Raw genomic sequence first — 21,601 nt, 5'->3', positions numbered from 1 at the left:
AGTAGTTTTTTCTTTTTTTCTTTGTAAATTATTAACTTTGATCACTTGAAAGAACTGTATCCATTTCTTCTGTTGACTTTAGATGTAAACATTTGCCTTTTTGTGGGCTTGTATTTATTATCTTTATTTATCTGTCGCTTATCTTTGTTTGTTCATATGTTGCTTTCTATTTCCAACATGTTTCTGTTTGTCCATTTAAGGAACTATTTATTTGAGAACTTAATATACCCGTCCAGTTTGGTATTTCTAAATGACACCATGGGATAGATCCGTCTATTTTTGGACTTTTAAGTAGAAATAGCACACGCAGTATCTTTAAAGAACTCCTATTATTGTGATGAACCCGTCCACTTATTTACTTATGGACTTCATAATTTTTATGTTACCCCCTAGGTTGGGCCCGTCCACTTGTGGGCTTGACAATTTTTAATCAACCCTTTGGGATGATCCCGTCCTCTTATGGACATCATGATTTTTTTATCATCCTTTGGGATGAACCTGTCCATTTGTGGACATGTATTCTTTAGATTCATAGCTTATAATGAACTCGTTCACTTGTGGACTTATATTCTTCAAATTCACCTTATGATGAACCCATCCACTTGTGGATTTATAATTTTAACTCATCCCTTGGGATGAACCCGTTCACTTATGGACTTAATAATTTTAGATCACCCCTTGGGATAAACCCGTCCACTTATGGACTTAATAATTTTAGATCACCCCTTGGGATGAACTCGTCCACTTGTGGACTTATAATTTTAACTCATCCCATGGGATTAACCCGTCCACTAATGGACTTAATAATTTTCAGCTCACTCCTTGGTGAGTCCGTCTATTTAGGGACTTAACAAGTTGTAAGGCATCCTATTTACGTAAGAAATTGGCTGTAGACACGGTTTTGCAAAGATGCACATACGCTCATGATATTTATGAATAAACTTCTATTATTATGTGATAAATATGCGTAGATATTGTTCTAAAAAATAAAAAATAAAAAAAACTGCCGTTCGGGCTTAAAAGTACTGTAAATAGTAAAAATTAATTAAAAGAAAATAAACTGGAAATGAGGAGTGTCATTTTTCGTGCCACTGTCTACTAATAGTACTTCTTTAGGTGCTCCGTGTTCCATAGGTGATGCAACTTTTGCCAGTCCAGTGTCTCCAAGTGGTAGGTTCTCTTCCTATGTCATGATGCAATTCTATATGGTCCTTAGTTAGGTCCTAACTTCCCCTTTAGGTGCTCCATGTTCCATAGGTGATGCAACTTTTGCCTGTCCAGTGTCTCCAAGTTGTAGGCTCTCTTCCTATGTCATGATGCAATTCTATATGGTCCTTCTTAGTTAGGTCCTAACTTCCCCTGGGAGGTGTCTTTTGTGGTGCCCATCACCTTTCTTAAGACAAGATCTCCAACTTGGAAGTCTCTATGTCTGAATTTGGAGTTGTAATGCTTGGCCATGAGGTCTTGGTACCGTGCTAACCTTTGCTCAGTCATTCCTTTGACCTCGTCCACCAAATCAAGTTGCAGGCGCACAACTTCATCATTCCAATTCTCATTATAGTTTCCTACTTTGTAGCTTGTAAGTGCTACTTCGGCCGGGATGACTACCTCACTTCCATACGCCAATCGAAACAGTGTCTCTCCTGTAGGCATCCTTGCCGTCGTCCTATAAGCCCATAAAATGCTTGGTAATTCTTCAGGCCATATATCCTTTGCCCCCTTAAGCCGAGTCTTGATGATTTTGAGTGAGGATCATTTTGTGACCTCAACTTGTCTGTTGGCCTGAGGGTGGGCAGGTGATGAGTAATAATTCTTGATTCCTAGCTGTGAACAAAAGTCTCTAAACGCGTCATTGTCAAACAGATTCTCATTGTCCGAGATTAGTACTCTAGGTATACCATACCTACAGATGACGTTTCTCCATACAAAGCTTCGCACATTCTTCTCCATGATGGTAGCCAGAGCTTCGGCTTCTACTCACTTGGTGAAGTAATCTATACTGACCACTAGGAATTTTAGCTGTCGAATTGCTATTAGGAATGAACCCATGATGTCCAATCCCCACTGAGCAAAAGGCCATGAGGCTATCATTGGAGTGAATTCCTCTATTGGCTGCCAGATGAGGCTGTCAAACCTCTGACACTTGTTGCAAGTTTTGACATATGCAATGGCAACTTTCTGCATGGTAGGCCAATAGTATCCCTCCGAATCAGTTTGTACACTAATGACCATGATCTAGAATGGTTTCCGCAGACTCCTTCATGTACTTCTCGCATGATATAATTTGCCTCTTTTGGGATAAGACACCTCAGGTATGGGCGAGAGATGCCCATTTTGTATAATACGTCTTTAATCAGCATAAAATGTGTCGCTTGAACCTTTAGTTTCCTTGCAACCTCCTTATCGTCAGATAGCACACCATCCTTCAAATAGGAAGTTATTGGTGTCGTCCAATCGTTTTCGGAGCCTATCTTATGCACATTGATATTGTCTATTAATGGTGATAGCTAAATGAAGGACAGTACCTGATTAGGAATGAGCATATGTTCTACTGATGCAGCCTTGGCAAGACGGTTGGCATGCTCATTCTCCTTACTTGGGATTTGGACAAACTTTACTTAAAGGTCCTTTACCCGATTCTTCACTTACTCGAGGTACTTCTTCATCCGTTCGCCTTTGCACTCATAGTCGTCGTTAAGCTAGCTGGTGACTACTTGAGAGTTGCAATACACTACCACATCTACAACTTCTACTACTTTTGCTAGATTCAACCCTGCTATCAAAGCTTCATATTATGCCTTATTATTTATCGTACAGAAATCGAGTCGGACCATGCATTCAATCTCATCCCTTTCTAGGCTATGGAGTACCACACCAACTCTGCCTGTTTGTCTGGTGAACAATCCGTCCATGTGGATACTCCATTGAGGAACTTCTCCTGTCATCTAGCCTTCTATGTGCGTGTATTCCACGATGAAGTCAGTGATAACTTGCCCCTTTATGGCCGTGCGGGATACTGCACATCTAACTCACTGAATTCAATTGCCCATAGCGCCATCCATCCGGCTGCTTCTGGGCTACTCATTACTCTTTGTAAAGGCTTGTCCATTAGAACAATCATTGTGTGCACCAGAAAGTAAGGTTTGAGTTTACCGGCTGCCATAACCAGGGTGAAAGCTAACTTTTCCATTAGTGGGTACTTCTCTTCTGCACACCGAAGTGCTCAACTCGTGAAGTATACAAGCTTTTGAACTCCATCCTCCTCTCTGACTAAAGCTGCACTGACAGCTACTGGGGAGACAATTAGGTAGAGGAATAATTCTTTACCTGGTTTGGATGGGCTCAACAAAGGTGGAGAAGAAAGATACGCCTTCAGGTCCTCAAATGCTTGCTAACACTCGATTGTCCATTCAAAGGACTTTTTCAACGTATGGAAGAATGGTAGGCACCTATCTGTTGCTCTTGAGATGAATCTGTTCAGTGCAGCTACCTTACCGTTTAGACTTTGTACCTCCTTGATGTTTTTTGGCAAGGTTAGCTCCATTATTGCCTGTATTTTATCTGGATTGACCTCAACACCTCTTTGGGACACCATAAACCTAAGGAATTTTCCAACCGTCACCCCGAACGCACATTCGCTCGAATTTAGCTTCATGTTATAAGAGCGAAGGGTATTGAAAGTTTCCTTGAGGTCATCTACATGGTCATCCTCCCGAATGCTTTTTACCAACATGTCGTCCACGTAAACTTGAACATTCCTCCCAATTCGACATGCGAACATCTTGTTCATCAGCCTTTGATACGTGGCTCCAGCATTCTTGAGTCCGAGCAGCATTACTTTGCAGTAAAAGAGACCCTGGCTGGTGACGAATGAAGTCTTCTCTTAATTAGCCTCTGCTAGCTTGATCTGGTTGTAACCAGAAAATGTGTCCATGAAGCTTAGCAACTAGTATCTCGCTATTAAATCCACCAAGATGTCGATCCGCGAAAGTGGGTAGCTGTCCTTAAGGCATGCCTTATTCAAGTCTGTGAAGTCCATGCACATCCTCTACTTCCCGTTGGCCTTTTTGACTATTACTACATTGGCCAGCCAGTCTAGGTAGTATACTTCTTGTATGAATCCTGCTTTTTGTAACTTGTGAACCTCTTCCGCTATGGCCTTGTCTCGCTCCTGCGCGAATGCTCGTTTCTTCTAACAGATGGGGGGAAAAGAGGGCAATACATTCAACTTGTGGACAATAACCGAAGGATCAATTCCAAGCATGTCTTCATGGCTCTAGGTGAAGACATCCTGGTTCTCTTTCAGAAATGCAATGAGCGCCTATCGTACCAGTAGGCTGGCAAGAGTGCCAATCCTAGTCATTCTCTCGGGCCTAGAATTGTCAAGAAGCACCTCCTCCAGCCCTTCCATAGGTTCTGCCACCATCCGCTGCTCCTCTATACACATTGTTTGTAAATGATCATCCATCTCCAACATGGCAATGTAGCACTTACGCGCCACTACTTGATCTCCTCATACCTCCCCCACTCTATACTCAGTGGGAAATTTGATCATCAAGTGGTAAATTGATGTTACGGCCTTCCACTAGTTAAGCGTAGGCCAACCCAGGATGGCGTTGTAGGCAAACGAACAATCAATAACCAGGAAAGAGACATCTTTGGTGATCTGATGAGGGTAATCACCAACCGTCACAGACAAAGTAACCGCGCCAAGGGGGTATACTCTCATTCTTCCGAATCCAACGAGCGGTGCATTGGTTGGAACAAACCGTTCTCTCTCAATCCTCATTTGCTGGAATGCCGGGTAGTAAAAGATATCAGTAGAGCTCCCATTGTTCACAAGGACCTAGTGGGTGTTGTAGTCCCCCACCCATATGCTAACTACGATCGCATCGCCATGTGGGTGGTGGAGACGCCAGGCATTTTCCTCTGTGAACCTGATTACAGGGTTGTCAATGCCATCTTTGGGACGAAGTCCGTCAGTTAGACGTTCTGCACCATCCGTAGGTAGGTTTTGCGTGCCTTCCTGGACAAACTGGAAGCTGTGGTTCCCTCTATGATCATCCTTATGTTTCCTAGAAGGGCCTAGGACGTTCATTTTCATTCCGGCCAGCCTGTTCCTGTGGTAGATCCCTCCTCTCCTTGCTAACAAACCTTTGCAGTTTTCCTTATCTAATAAAAGCTTCTATCTATTACTTTAAGTCATAGCAGTTGAACGTATCATGACGGTGATCACAGTGGAAACGACAATACTTGTCCCTGGGCCTCTTACTGGGATCTCCCTTCAACTTACCAGGAAACGTTAAGGCTCCTTTGTCTTTGATCTGCATCAGGACTTGGTCAATCAAGGCAGTTAGCGAGGTGAAACTTGTGAACCTCCTAATGGGAAGTATGAAGCGTCTGTCCTTCCATCGATCTCCGGTTCTAGCCATCTTCTGTCCCTTATCTTATCGTACATACTCTGGCCTCTCCCTCTTCTTAGGCTTCTCTTCTCGAGCCAGCAGCATGTCTACCGCATTCATGTACTTGGTAGTCCTGTAAAGTACATCTGACATGGTTTTGGTCGTTTTTATATAAGCAAAACAGAATCTTACCCTTCCGTAACCCATTGGTAAATGCAGCCACTAGTATCTTGTCATCAGCCTCATCAATCAAGAGGGTCTCCTTGTTATAACGGGTTATATAGGATCTCAGCGTTTCTTCCTCCCACTGCTTGATGCTCATTAGGCATGTAGTAAACTTCTTATACATGTGCCCCCTACAAAATGCAAAGCAAACTGCACGCTCAGTTCCTTGAAGGTACTGATAGAGTTGGGCGTCAGCCTGCTGAACCATACCCTTGCAAGACCCTTCAGCGTAGTCGAGAAAGCCTGGCACATGATTTCGTCCGCAACGCCTTGCAACTGCATGAAGGTTTTGAATGATTCCAGATGATCCAAGGGATCTTTTGACCCATCGTAGGTTTCTACTTGTGGTATGCGGAACTTCGGTGGAAGGGGGAATGAAGTGATAGATGCAGTAAAAGGCAAGTCCGTTCGATGGACTAGCTCGTCGAGGTCGCTTGACACCCATCCTTTGAGGGCGTTCATCATGAAGTCCACCCTCTCCTTCTTCATCTGCATCTCGGCAACCATATGCGGTGGAACAGTATCTGCGGCAGATGGACAGCTTATATCCTATCGCTTTTATCTACTTAAGGCGTTGCTGCCTTTCGACCCCTCCTGGTTCCTTCTCTTAATGCTGGTACCTTCCTGGTCCTCCTCTTGGGTGCTAAGCACTGCGTTCTTTTGGCGCAGCTGCTTCTCTAGGTCATGATTCTGCTTGGTAAGGCATTCTATTGTTGCTACGAGAGTTTGAACCTGTCTCTCAAGGGCAGTGGTGTGTGGTTCATCCCCTTGATGGTTATTGGTGGTTGCCATGGAGCGAGTAAGTACCATGCAACTTTTTGTCTGGAAAGCGGTAGTATGGCTTACTTCCAATCGACCATTTCCCACAAACGGCGCCAACTGATGATGCCGAAAATCGTTAGTAAGCCGCACAGTCCTCACACACTCTAGACAAAACCTACATAACACAGGAAAAAAAATAAAATAAAATAAATAAAAATAAAAAGACCTTACAGAGAGTACTAGTGTGGTATCGGCCAAATACCCTCTGAAAATTAAGTTAGAGAACTTTTCACAACTCTAGAGTGCCAGAGTTGGGGTAAATTATGCGTACCTTATTTTTGAGGGCTTGGTATTTTTTATAGTAGAGAAAAACTGACTCCTATTTCTTGGACAAAAAGATCTTTCCTTATAAGAAAGATCCTAATAAATGCACATATTTTGCAGGATTCTTCCCATATAGGGACTCCATTGACCAGGGGCTATCGTAGGGCGCAAGATATTTCCATTTAGGATTCCTTGAGGTTTACTTAAGCCACGTGGGTGCCACGTGGCCTCGGTATCTGTCGCCCTCGAGCCCATGTACCTAGAATCCATCCATAGAAAGGGGACCATTCGTCTACTTTAGGGGTCCATCTATCATGTGATCTCTCCATCCATCACCTCAATTCATTGTCTTATTTTTGACAACCCATTAATTTAGTACCGTCAGTTCATTTTAACGGATCCGTCAACCTTAATTATTATCATTTTCATAACTTGAACTGAATCTATATATATATATATATATATATAAAAATAAATGAGTGTGCATTCAAATCCATTAATTCTCCCATATATATGTCGTAAGCCAAAAAAGATAAATATAAGCATGCATAAGAAAAATGTTTTTAAAAATGACATGCTTCTGTCATAAATTGCACTACAAATTTAAACATATCAAGAATCAAATCGTATGCATACATTTGTTTCCCTGAATGTTGTGTATACTTATAGATTATTATCTTCTATTTTTATTTTTTTTTAAAGATAATTATAATATTAGGGAAGGAGAAATTAATTTAAACCATGATTCTCCTCATAAAAAATAACACTCAATGCTACTTTTTTTTTTTTTTTTTGGAGAAAGATGCTGCTAAACTATTTAAAAAAAATAAAAAAATAAAAATAAAAATAAAAATAAACCCGTAATACTCATGACACTTACTAAGGCTGCGTTTGAATCGACTGAAAACCAATTTCGGAAATCAATTTCCGGAAAATGCATGCGTTTGGCTGTCACGGAAAACATTATTTTCCGGAAAATGATTTCCGATTGACCACAAATTTCCCCTTTGACCCGGAAATGAATTTCTCCATTCATTTTCACTTCAATTCACTTCCGGAAAAAGAGAGAGAGAGAGAGAGAGAAGAGAGAGCCCAGATCAGAGAGAGAGAGGGACGATCGCGCCTCGCCGCGCCGACGAGCAACGCGATCGTCCGACGATCGCACCGCGCGGACGAGCGGCGCGGTGCACGATCACGATCGTCGATCGAGCGGCGCGATCGACGATCGCGATCGACGAGCGGTGCACGTCCGACGAGCGCGCTCGTCGTTCGACGATCGGCGCGATCCTCCGACGAGCGTTTTGCCGGTTTTTATGCATTTTCTGGTAAAATGATTAAATTAACCAAACACCAAAATTAATTTTCCGTAAAATGAATTTTGTGACAGCCAAATATATGAAAACGTTTTCCTTTCCAGAAAATAGCATTTCCGAAAAATAGAATATTTTCCGAAAATAATTTTACGCGAACCAAACACAGCCTAAATTACTATAATTAATTAGGAACTTTTTATAGTTAATTAAAGCAGTGTAAGAACATGCTCATCAATTAATTGCTTTCTGCAAAAAATTGCCCAATAAAGTAGAACTGACCATCTTTGACATCAGTCAATGATAACGTTTCCACGTGTCAATATTTGAATGGTAATGCATGATTTTCATTTTTCACTACCTTAAAAATCTTGGCTTCGAAGGTATCCCGTCGCTCCACACAACCGCTATATTATTAGTTGGAAAGATCAAACATCAGAGGTACCAATAAAGCACAATTAATCCCTTCTAGAAAAGGAATCAAACATCGTACGTACTTTTTCTCCAAAAATCGGTGAAAGATACAAAAACTGAGTTGTTGGCTACCTTGAGAACCATGTAATTTGTGGGTCACAACTTCTTGAAATAATCGGAAGAATTAGTCAAAGACGGAGGCTTCTCCAAGCTTTTTATTCTCTATGTTCTTCCAACAGAATATATTACACACATGTAGTTGACAAGCGTGCTAGAGGTTTTTAATTAGATTTCAAAAAAAGAGAAAGGAATAAAACTTTGTGTAAATAGGTACAGCAATTTAAGTGCAATACATTAAACTTTCCTATTAATTTTAAACACATAATTGTATTAACCAATAAAAAAATCAACAAATGTTACTTTTTATGAAAAACATTAACGAATGTCTTAAGAATATTAGTTTATGAAATATTTTAAAAAAATATTTATATATAAGAAAAATTTTTGATTTTTTGGCAGCATTTTATATTTCTATAAAAATGGTATTAGATTTTTTTTTAAACGGTCCATTAATGAATAGCCTAAAAGTACCCGTTAGTCATATTCTTTTTTTTTTTATTGAAGATTCTAATATATTGAACTTAAATTAATGTAATTAAGTGGGTTCCAGTTATTTTAACTGGTAAAGTCTTTGATGGTTGAATAAGAGATCTGAGATTCAATTTATGCCTACAACAAAAACTAATTGATGTTTTGGTCTGATAATAAAGAGTTATTATCAGAAATGGACGTCATAAGTTGAAACTCTATTTAAAAAAATTAATATAACTAAGTTTTTCTAAATATAAAAAATGAAAAACAAAAACTTGATTTTATCACAGACTCAATATCTTTTGGCTCCAATACTCTCTCCTTTGCCCTCCATTTGGTCTACAATGTGTCACTCACCTGCTAATTGTGGGGCACATGACATGGCCCCTATTTCGAATCTTCGTTGGCAACGTGTTTCTTTATGAGTCAAGTCAATTGTCATATTTCAATGCCCTGGTAGAAACGGTGTTAGGAAAATTGTAACCACAATTGAAACTGAAAAGATAAAACAAATTATATACTGTTACAACTTTTGCTCCATCTTGATTTTTGAATGGAAAATATCTTGTTATCCATGTTATTTTTGGTCAAAACAAAAATATTTATTGTCATTTACTGATGTCCTTTCAAATTTTTATTTTTATTTTTAAATTTGTATGTACAAAATTAGCTAACACAAGTGATTAATCATGGTCTTTTCTTGATCATGACATTGTGTGAGACATTTTCACAAGCTACGAATTGTATTGATGGATACTCTTTTTATAAGAATGGCGGGTTATTATATCCTCTTTAATAAAATGTTCTATTAAGTACATTTTCAATATGCAAATCAATGTCAATTTCTACTTCTAAAAATACTATGTGAGAAATTTGAAAAAATATGAAAATTGTGGATTTAACTCTTTGATTGTTAAACAACTGGCCACTTACCAAATAAAAAGAAACAATTAGACCATGCTTAATTAATATGGAACATGTAGGACATTTGTTAATAGACTATTTTATAAAAGTTCTAATAGTACTTTTTATGGAAAATATAAAATAAAATAAAAATGTGAAAAAAAAAAAAAAAAATCAGATGTTTTTTCTTTTCACATAAAAAATTTCTAAAATATTTCCTAAACTAATGCTCTTAGGGTATCCATTAAGTTTTTCCAATTAATAATACTTAACTAGCTTAACTGATTAGTTGATGGGTGATGGTGGTTCTTTCTTTTTGGAATGAGTATCATAATCGTAAGTAATTAAGTTGTATATAGATATGAAAATCCTGACAAAAACGATATATTCAAGATCAACAAGTCTCTAGTTGTACCAACAAGTTCTTGTTTTACAACCTTCAGTTCCTCGCTGGACTTGATGCCAATTCTTGAAGGTGTGATTGCACCATATACCTTATGTAGCAGCGTGTTAGATTTATGGTTGAATGATTAAATTCATTATTTACTAGCATATTAAACTTTTAAGACAATCTGTAATTTAATATAGTATCAAAATATGAGATCCTCATAAGTTCAATGCCTAATTTCATTCTGCCTCTCATTTAAAATGTTAGAGTTACGGTTAAATAATTAAATTTATCATTTCTTAATGGCTTAAATTTTATTTTTTTAAATCAATAATTTAACACGATCAAATGTAAAATTTAACGTGTTGGAAGGACTTGATCAAGGATGACTAGGAAGAACCACAAGGAAGCTATTAGTCCTAACATCCATACAATGAATTATAATAGAAGATGCAAATTAAAGCCGCCTTTAGGATATACTATATAAGGATCAAACAAATCCATCTTCTTCTTTTTCTAATGAGAAAAAATCCATCTTTGATTCCTAGAAATTTTGGAGTGCATGTATAAAGTAAAGGTTTCGCCTCTAATTAGCCAACAGTCTATCCACCATCACATATTCTCTGTATTGTATATAGCCACATCACGAAGTGATACCAAAATATATATTTTTTTTAAATAATAATAAAAAAAAAATCTTTCAATTATTTTTAGTACGGAATGTTCTCAAAAGTCTTTCTTCATTAGTACAATGATCAAGCACTCTAAGGCCCACTCCTGTTGTATTCTCAACATGCCAAAAATACTTTGCTCATAAATTCTCCAAATTAGTCAAAGATGCATTCATCTCGTGTAGACTTAAATCTTATTGTTGAACTACATGTAACATATTTCTTTCTACATTACTTTCCCATTTTTTCTTTTAATTTTCGTGTTAATTTTCTTAATATTGCTATAATGGTGCATTAGGCTAGATTTTGCTGTATACTACGACATATTTTTAGGTGAAATTGAAAGTTCAAAAGGGCTTAGCCTGAAGAAGGTTTCATTATCCATAACAACAAAATAAGCAAAACCTTAATGCTAAAAACACTACAATAAAGCATCTTTCTAGTTTTACAATGACATGATGAGAAACTAGATGAATTACTGTCCATAGAAGCTGTCTGAAAAGTTCTCCCAAAGATAGTCTTCATGTAACTCAAGCAAAGGCATGGTCCTCGGAACTCCACAATCCACGTTTTCCTTGACCATCTTAATCTGTGGTTGTGCATGATTGGTGATCATTGTGTAGGACTGATGGGGATCACTTCTATCCTCGGAGTGTTGGCCTGTGAGTTCTTGAACGATTGCTCGAAATTCTGAAGCATTTCTAGCTTTGACCAACATTGGGCTTGAGATATACTTGATCTTCATAGGTTCTCTCTTTACTTTGGTGGTGGGACTGGGATTTTGTCTTTTAGGCTGCTCATGAAGACCATGGTTATTTGCGAACTTGCTCATTTCCATTGATCTGAGAAGGGATTGGGTGGGAGAGATAGGTTTCCTTGTGCATATTTTCTTTCCTTTTATAGGCTTTGTTGTCAGGCCATTGTAGTCAATGGGGGACTTTCAAGAAAGAATGGCTGAGGAAGAGACAAATTAGAAGATAACTTTAGAAAGATATACAGCTCAAAAGACCATGTATGAGCTGAGATTAATTTTTGGTGGCACTAAAGTCTGTGCCTAGACAAACTAAGTCCAGGCCTGAAATTTAACTCTTACGCTAGCTATACGTAGTTTAAAATAAGAGAATAGTCTATGAAGTCTGCTAATAAATAACAATATTAACCGCCTAGAAGCAGCAGTTACATAAACTATTATTTTTTCCATAATCAACTGCATAACTACGTAAACTATTAGAGATACTTATAAAACTTAGTTACAGTTTCTTACGGGATAATACATTAGATTTTTTTCAATTAAATTGGAACACCAAGTTACACTGACTAATAAAGCAAATACACTGTTATTATTTGATAATTAATATGTAAATATGTGTTGATTTTAATTGGAAAACCTAATATATTATATCTAAGACACTGTACATACATTTTACCTTATAACCCAGGCATACTAATTATAGGGTTAAACTCTAAGGTTTCTTAGAGCATCTCCAATGGTGTAGCTAAAAGTAAAATAATCTCTATAATAGAGAATGAGACCAAAAAAATAGTCTCCAATAGATTCTTTAAACCCTAATTTTTTTTTTACTGATGAATAGTAGCTCATCAAATCTAATGGGCTACTGTACATTAGCAATTGAATTTTTTTTATTAAAAAATTATACCAACTACTATGATATCAATTCTTTCTTTCTCCTCCGGATTTCTTTTTTTTTCTCTCATTCTCTCCATTGCTTCTTTTTTTCTCTCATCTTTGTTGCTTCTCTTCTTTTTTTCTCTCATCTCCGTTGCCTCTTTTTTTCCCTCATTCTCTCCGTTGCTTCTCAAAATCAAAAAAAAAAAAAAAAAAAAAGAGAGAGAGCTAGAGAAAAAAAATGAAAGAATGAGAGCTACTGGAATGTTTTTGAATGTGAGGGAGAAAAGGAAAATAAAAGAAGGGGTGGGGTGAGTAGAGATAGGCTAGACACGTGTGTGGAGGAGAAAAACAAGAAAAAAGAAAAAGAAAAAAAGAAATGAAAACGTATGGATGAGAATGAATTGAATGAAAGGAAAAATAATATAAAAAATAAAAAAATAAAAATCTTAATTGAGAAATGCTACCACAATATTTTCACAATAAATTTTAAGTAATAGATTGTTATTAATTAATATTGGTGAGTAAAAAAATAATTTCAACGGTAAGTTCAAATTAGAACTAATAACAACTTTCCACATAAGATTTTGATGTGATTCTTGTGAAAGTATTGTGAAAAATGTTATGAATATAACACTTTTCATTGAAAAGTATAATTGTTGGGAATGAATATGGGAAGAATAAATGATGATAAAAAAGAATAAAGAATGAATGAAGAAATAATATTTAAATAAGATAAAGAATTTGTTAGAAAGTGCAAGTTCAGTAAGTGTATAAAACACTTTGAACGTTTAAACCCCCAATTTACAAATTACCAATTCAAGCTTAATATCAAACAATTAATGTGCGGAAAATGAATATAAGCTTAATACAGAATTGATAAACAATCTAAACTAAATAAAATCACATCCACAGCATAAATTAAATGGAAAAGATTAAGGGAAGAGAGATGCAAATACAAGGACAACACTCGATGTGTTATCAAAGAGGAAACCGAAACCCTCGGCGTAAAACCTCTCCGCCGCCCTCCAAGCAGTAAACAATCCACTAAAGAATGTAGTTGGGATACATGAACAGCAGAAGACCTTCCAAATCTAATCTACTCAATGTACCTAAGCCCTCCAAGCTCCTACTCCAACGAGGTCACGCCGAACCTATTTCTTCTTTAACTTGTCGGATTCCGCTACTTGACCATAGCATCTACCAATATGAAATTGGTCCCTTCTTAACTGCTTTCCAAACACCAAATGGCCTCCTCACAGATATGTGTATGGTGAGAAAAGATTTTGGTAATGTACCTCTCAAGGATTTGACAATGGAGAGGAAGAGAGTAGAGGAAATTGAAGAGTCTCTATGTGAAGATTGTGGATAAATCAATCTTGTTTTTCTCTAGGGTTTCTCTCTCAAAATTCTCTCCGGAAGCTCTCTCAATATCGTGGGTATAAGGGTATATATATAGTAAGGTGAGAAGGAATGTGAAAAGTCAATTTTTCCCAAACAGGGTGTTCTGGCCACTTGATCTCACGACTGGATTGAGTCACGAATTCAAGCCGCGAGCTAACGGCCTGGCCAGCCTAGGACTTTTGTCCTGTAATGCAACAGCTGGCGCAACTCTTCAGCTTCTAGCATGCTTGGCACGTATGCAACTTTCTGGCGGCTTGCAAGCCGCGAGCCACCCGCGAGATCCAGTCGTAAGTCCCTGCTTCTTTGCACAATCTTGAATATTTCTTCACACTCTCTCACACACTACCCTTACATGATTCTCACCTAAATACAAGGTTACTAATTGCTAAAATACAAGCAAATTTGGTACGGAATAAAACCAACAAGATGGTTAATAAAATTCAACCTTACAGAAAGTGTATTTGAAAAAATGGATAATTAAAAGGTAAAAGTCACTGTTCATTTTGCAAACAGTACAGAAATTTAAAAAATCTGCTAGAGATACTCTTAGAATATAAATCCAACATTAAGTTCATTATAACAATTTAAAAAAAAAAAAAAATTCTAAGGTCATGCCACATTAAATCCTGTTTTGCTTCTACATTTTTTTCCCCTATCTCTCTTTCAATTTTACAACTTTCTCAATGTTTAACCAAGAATCTTATAACTCAATTGGCATATCTTGATGTTTTCAACAAAACCATCAAAAGCTCAAATCCCTTTACCCAACTATTAATGTACCAAAAATAAATAATTAAATAATCTTGTGTGTGTAAAGAATATCTAACAAGAGAAGTCATTCTTGGTAATAAGTCTAAGAGAGATAAGATGAGTTGAAATTTGGGGTCAAATTCATAATTATCTCCGGTATCAAATTTCAATCCCACCCAAACAGTGTTTCTTGTAGTTAGTGCATTTTCAATTTTAGATGATAAGTGGCTTCTTCTTCCTCTATTTCTTATAATAAGTGGTTCTTTAATTGTTTAGTTATTTAATTTAGGTTAAATTGCAAATTGCACCTCAAAAGTTTAGGGGGTTTTAGATTTTACACCCTTGAAGTTTCAGAATTTGGATTTTACCCTCTAAAGTTTGGAGTTTTTGGATTTTACACTCTGCTGTTTCAAAATTTGGATTTTACCCCCTAAATTTTAACAGTGTTTGGATTTTACATCCCCAAATTCAGAAACTTTAGGGTGTAAAATCCAAACACCCCTAGACTTTAGAGAGTAAAATCCAAACACCCCCAAACTTCTTCACTCTAATACCACTTATTGGATTATTTAGACCCATGTACACTTAGATTGTTTAACCTAATTAAATACCAGTTTATTACTTAGTTCATTTAAACAAATCTAGGTTAAACACAAATAATGATATCACTTAATGCGGAAAAGTAAAGAAGAAAAGCGATATGATGACCTAGAAAAACCAATGAAACCGTCCAGTTTCAAGATAAAAAACCTGGAGATGTTTTAACCTAAACTATCCTCATGATAACAAATTCACTATATATAATGGAAGTTTTACAATAAACTTTTCCCTAAATCTAAAGCTACCTCTCGTAGTACTTATTCACGGGACCACACACAACTTCGAATCCACAAACTCTTCTATCTGAATTTGTTGAACACAAACACCCACATTTGTGACTTTGAGATCCCACTCAATGCTTAAAATCGTCAATAGTTGTTGATTTTGTATATAGCAACTTATCTCCACCAGTTCTTGTATATGGATCTTCTTTCTAATAAAATGTTTGTTGAGTTAGAAGGTTACAAAACCTCTCAAATCTCACATGAATAACTCACAAGACTCTTTAGAAGTTCTAAAACGTAATTTAGTGTTTTCCTTTTATACCTAGTAATGTTAGATACAAACCCTAAACGTTTTGCGCACTTTTGTGCCTAATTTCAATTCTGCAAAAATCGATGTTCAATTGGTCGAGCCTATCTCTCAATCGGTCGAGCCTTGCAATTTCTAAATTCTTCTTTTTACAACTTAATTGTTCTTGAATCTTGACTTAAACCATCTTGAATAATATCTAATACTGTTTTTAGATTTAAAAATCTTAAACTAAACATATTTTTAGTACTTGGTTTGCCTACATACATAAAATTAGAACCTAAACAATTATTCAACCTAACAACTAATACATGTCTAAGACCAAAACCCAAATTATATTATACGAAAAATAGAAAAGTTGTAAGCATGTCGGGCACCTAGAAGTTAGAACTACCCAACAAAACTCAAAGCCATCATTCATTTCCTTTGTCACTGTCAGTCTCTGTTGGAGTGGTTATGTATTTTCAAGTTTATTAATCCTATACAGAAACATTAAGGGTAGATGATATTACTTAGTCAATGTTTTTTTTCCATACTCAACTTCACATGCCACCTTAATTAGTCAAGTCCAAGTTACGCAGTAACTAAACCAGGCAATACTTTCTAGAACAGATATCGAACACCGTTATTATTTCCATTATTATATTAGAAGTTAAAAACATTAAGATGTTGAAATATAGAACATTTCTAGAACACACCACATATCCATGTTGTGATTAACACAACTCAAGCCAAGGCTTTAAAGCTAGAAGAAAAACAAAAAAAAAAAAAAAAAAAAAAAAAAAAAAAAAAAAGTCAATCCATTGGGGGCTATATAATATGGGTTTTATTAATATATGCCCTTATAATATACACTAGTACATTTTTAAAAACTTTTTATAAGACGATAAAAAAAAAACTAATTTTTTTGATAATTTTTTCTTTTTTTTTTAAATGAATGATTAAAGCACGGACCCTATATAAAAAGTCGAAGTTATTGTAATTTTCAACTGATGTTGTCTTATCAGACAATTTGGCGTGGAATAGTGCGATCTTGAAACTAAGATTTAGAAATTCCACACTAGAATGTGGAAGTTTCTAAATTTTTATAAATTATTATTCCTCGTGTACTTGAGCACGTGTTCAAAAACTTCTACCACAAATATGAAATAACAAAGTTCCACGGAGAATAGTATAGCATAAGTCTTAAAGCCAACTTTGTCGTTCAAAAAGCAGTTGGTAATTGTGGATAAAACTATAAAAGTACAAATTGCCCATCTCATATTCAAACACTGATTTTCAAAATGGAAGGGTGTGCTATATTTGGTCAACAACATGAGAATTGAATAACAAAGAAAGTTGACCGGCAACTTATTATTGTGATGTACATATAATGTTGTCAAGTTGTACTATTTTTTCTCTGAAAAGAAGGTGTAAAGGGCGGATCGAATAGGCTGTGGATTGAACTTCATACTAAGTTTATATTCATTGTGAAAATCAACGTCTGAAGGACCTACATGTATAAGAAGTGCCAGTGGTAGTTGCATATTATGTGTCCTCTCAAATAGTTTAGTCATAAAGTAATCTCAACTTATGTGAATTTTTAAGGAGTGTGCCTTTTGGATTGTTGGAACGTAAGCAAGATATGGAAAGATATGAAAATTCAATATTGATCATTGACCCAATAAATTAAAGAACATAAAGATATGCTTTGGATTGTTTCTTGGGCGCTGGGATATATTTTTATTACAAACTTTAATAATTTTCTACAATGAACTAGAGGCAGCTCGCTAAAAGGCATCTAGAAAGGGTTGATGACGTTGGTGTGATGTTCAGTGAATTATATGGAAACCCAAAAGCTTCTAGAGAGAGATGAAATTGTTGGTCTAATGTTCCATAAAAATGTCATCATTTTTTTATGCGTGTTTGAATCTGACGAGTTATGAATTGAAATTGAAGTCTTTGAGGAAGATTGATAATCCAATGAGCTTCACACACAGTCCAAGTGAGAAGGAGAAGGTTGAGCCTCAAATTGTCCATTGGAAATTTGTGCAGGTGATCATGAAATAATGAAATAAAATTAAAACTACGATGAGGTTGACTCTATTATGATCATGCATATAAGTAATAGTACAAAGTCACGTTTAGAAAAACAAAAACAAAAACATCATGGGAAGGAGGAGGAGGAGGGTTTATATATAAAATAAAATTTAAACTTGATTTATATAAATATATATATATATATATATATTAAAATAAGAGAAAATTACACTTTGTCCACCTATGATTTTTCCGGAAAACACTTTACCTACCTATAGTTTAAAAATTGACACTTTATCCATCTGAGGTAAGCTCCATTTGCGTCTCGTGACCCATTTCAGTTAAAAATAAAGTTAAATTTGTATTTTTGCTACCATTTGTCTATTTCCTCTATAAAAAAAACTAAAAAATCAAGGGAAAAGTAGATCTAAAAGCTAGGTTTTCAAAAATTAAAACCTAGCTTTTAAAAAAAACTTTGCTTCTAGATTCACCAAATGTATATATACATTTGTTATCTATATGATTTTTTGTCCTTGATTGCACTCCCAAATATTAGGCCTCATAGGTGGCTCAGTTTGGGACAGAAGGGTGTTAAGAAAGGTTGGAACTTGTTCTTCAACACCCTTTTTTGGAACTTGAACTTCTGGGACAATGTTAGTGCTATGGCTGGAGAAGTTGATTACCCCCAGAAAACTCTTTTTATTTCTGTGATTTTCACTTGCTTGGCTTACTTGTTTTCACTCTTGGCTGTCACTGGGGCTCTTTCTATGGATCAAACTGAATGGGAAGCTGGGTTTATGGCTCAGGCTGCAGAATTGATTGCTGGGAAATGGTTGAAAATCTTTCTTGAAGTTGGTGCTGTGTTATCAACAATTAATTTGGCTTTTTGAAGCCCAGTTAAGCAGTAGTGCTTTCCAACTTTTGGGTATGGCTGATATTGGATCTTTGCCTAAGTGTTTTGGTCTAAGGTCTAAATGGTTCAACACCCCTTGGGTTGGAATTTTGTTATCAACTTCAATTTCACTAGGGGTTTCATACATGAAGTTCACAGACATTATATCCTCAGCCAATTTCTTGTACATTTTGAGCATATTATGAGAGTTTTCTTCATTTGTATGGTTGAGAAGGTAGTTCCCAATGTTGAAGAGGCCTTACCGGGTCCCATTGAGGCTGCCAATGCTGGTGTTTATGTGCTTGGTACCATGTGCTTTTTTGGTAGTGATAATGGCTTTTGCTACAAAAAAGCACATGATACCAAGCACATAAACACCAGTGATAATGGCTTTTTTGCTACAAAAAAAAAAAGTTTATTTGATGAGTGATATATTGACTGTTGCTGGGATTGGATGGTACTTCTTGATGAAACTTTGCAAATCAAAGAAGTGGCTAAAATTCAACATTGATGGTGAAATTAGTGTAGAAGCAAACGACCAAGATAGGGTGGTTGGTCATTTATGACAAACTTGACACTTATGGCGTGCATTCCAGTAGAAAGAACTGAAAGCTTGAAGTCTGGGATTGAAGCTTTTTTGAATGCAACATTCAACAAAATTGTGGGGGACACTTGTATTTGAGTCTGCAAATTTGTGATCCACAATTGAATGATTCTACTTGCAGGTTATATGTAAAAACATTTTAGTGTCATCTCAAGTATTAGTAGTCTCTTGCTATCTTAGCAGGTATTGAATCCTTCAGTTCATATGTAATTGGTAGCAGCAATTATAAGGAAATCTGGATTTATAACTTTTGTGAGTTTGTAAAGTATGAAAAAGAAAAAAGGTTGAGGTAAATTGACTCATAGTTGTAATTTTTTTGTTCTCTTTTATAAAAATTTGTGCTTTCTTTTTGGGGCAAATTTCAAAATTTAGATTTTTACAAAACCTAGCTTTTTAGATCTTCTTTTCCCTTGATTTTTTTAGATTTTTATGTTTTGAGATAAGAGATATAAAAGTGTAGCAAAAATACAAATTTACCCTTGTTTTTAACAGAGGTAGGTAATAGGAGGCAAACGGAGCTTACATCAGGTAGGTAAAGTGCCAATTTTTAAACCACAGATAGGCAAAGTGTTTTTTTGGCAAATCACATGTAGGTAAAGTGTAATTTCCCCTTAAAATAATTATGTGTAAAATTGTAAGACCTCAAAAGCTTATATGGCACAATATTATGAGGCCAATTGTGGAATCTGATTAATTGGTAAATTCTCTCGTCATCAAATAAAAGATTTGGGGTTCAAACCGGAGAAAATGGGCAAATACCCTTTTTTGGGAAATTAAACATACGTTTGCCCTCTTTCTGAAACTAAATAGGGAATTGCCCCTGTTTTGTAACTCGACAATAGAGAAATCGAGTTTTAATGAATAACTCGATATTTGTATAGTCGAGTTAGTCTGACACTTCAAATTTTTCCCAATAGAAAAATGTTTGTGTAGACGGTCATAACTCGGGAAACTAGAAATCGAGTTCTTTTCAGCGGTTTGAATCAATAGGACCCTAACGTCTCACAACGCTATTCAGTCACTCGCTCTCCCTGTACACTCTCTTTCCCTCGCTCTCTGCCATCACTCTCTCTCCACACTCTGTCTCTCTCGCTCTACGATTAGGCTTCCCCACTCTTCCTCGAGTCTCCATCAGTCGTCGTTGGTTCCCGTCTCCGCTGATTACAGGTACGGTCCTCTCCCTCTGAAATATTTTCTGATGTTGGTTAATGTTAGGTTGCGTTTTGTGTGGGATTTTGATTATTTTGTTGAAACTTAAGGAAGTAGTAAATTTACTAATGAAGATGAGAATTTTGTTGTCTTTTATATGCTGCAATGATGATTTTCTCATTAATGAGTTTAAATATGCTTGGGGTTTTGATGAGGGGTTTTGGCAAATCGAGTGGTGTTATAACTTATATTTTCATAAATAGTTAATTAATAATTATCCTAAGCTTTAAGAAGTGATTTAAATAGTTCTGAAATAATTTTTTTTATGGCAAGTTCTTATTTATTTAAGAAGTGATGTTGAAAATCTTGTGCTCAAAATATAATGTCTTACTGAATCTATGCTTTTATTTTATATTAAATGTGGTTTACTTGTTAGAAAATTGCTAACAATGTATTTGCTGCCATGTCAGATATGCAGGCACTAGATAAAGTGCGGCCTGGACCCGATGTGGATACCCAGTTGGCCCAGCAGCCGAATCATCGGTCAAGTCCGCTTTGGAGGTGCGCCGCTGACGAGGTATGTAGTAGTATTATTAATACATGTTTGTTTTATAATTACCTCGTGTTTAATCTCCTAACACAATACTTGTCCGTGTGCAGGAGGCGCCTGGCATGATAAAGGTTCGACGCCGTAAATGTGTATTACCACAGGGTGGGTTAGATCCACGTATCATGCAACACATAGATGCAGCAGGGTTGACTGGTTTATTCAAGGTTCCTGATATGGAGGTCGACCACGCCTTGATCATGGCGTTGGTTGAGCGGTGGCGTCCGGAGACGCACACGTTCCACTTACCCCATGGAGAAATGGGTATCACCTTGCAAGATATGGAGGTGATGCTGGGGCTTCCGGTGGATGGGTTGCCTGTCACTGGGAAGACAGACTACAATTGGAGTGAGCTGTGCGAACAGTTGTTAGGCCATAAACCTCCACCCCCGATACCAAACTCAAACACCTCTACCCTTGCTGGGGCG

General features: G+C 36.5%; 1 pseudogene; it reads left to right on the top strand.

Moving 5' to 3' along the window:
* Nucleotides 1-18,415: 18,415 nt before the first annotated feature.
* On the top strand, nucleotides 18,416-19,379 carry LOC115980681 (annotated as a pseudogene).
* The last annotated feature ends 2,222 nt before the right edge of the window (nucleotides 19,380-21,601 follow it).

This window comes from Quercus lobata, chromosome 3 (assembly GCF_001633185.2).
Source record: "Quercus lobata isolate SW786 chromosome 3, ValleyOak3.0 Primary Assembly, whole genome shotgun sequence".
NCBI classification, from domain to species: domain Eukaryota; kingdom Viridiplantae; phylum Streptophyta; class Magnoliopsida; order Fagales; family Fagaceae; genus Quercus; species Quercus lobata.
Note: the sequence above shows the minus strand (reverse complement) of the source record. Positions and strands in the feature narration are given on the sequence as shown.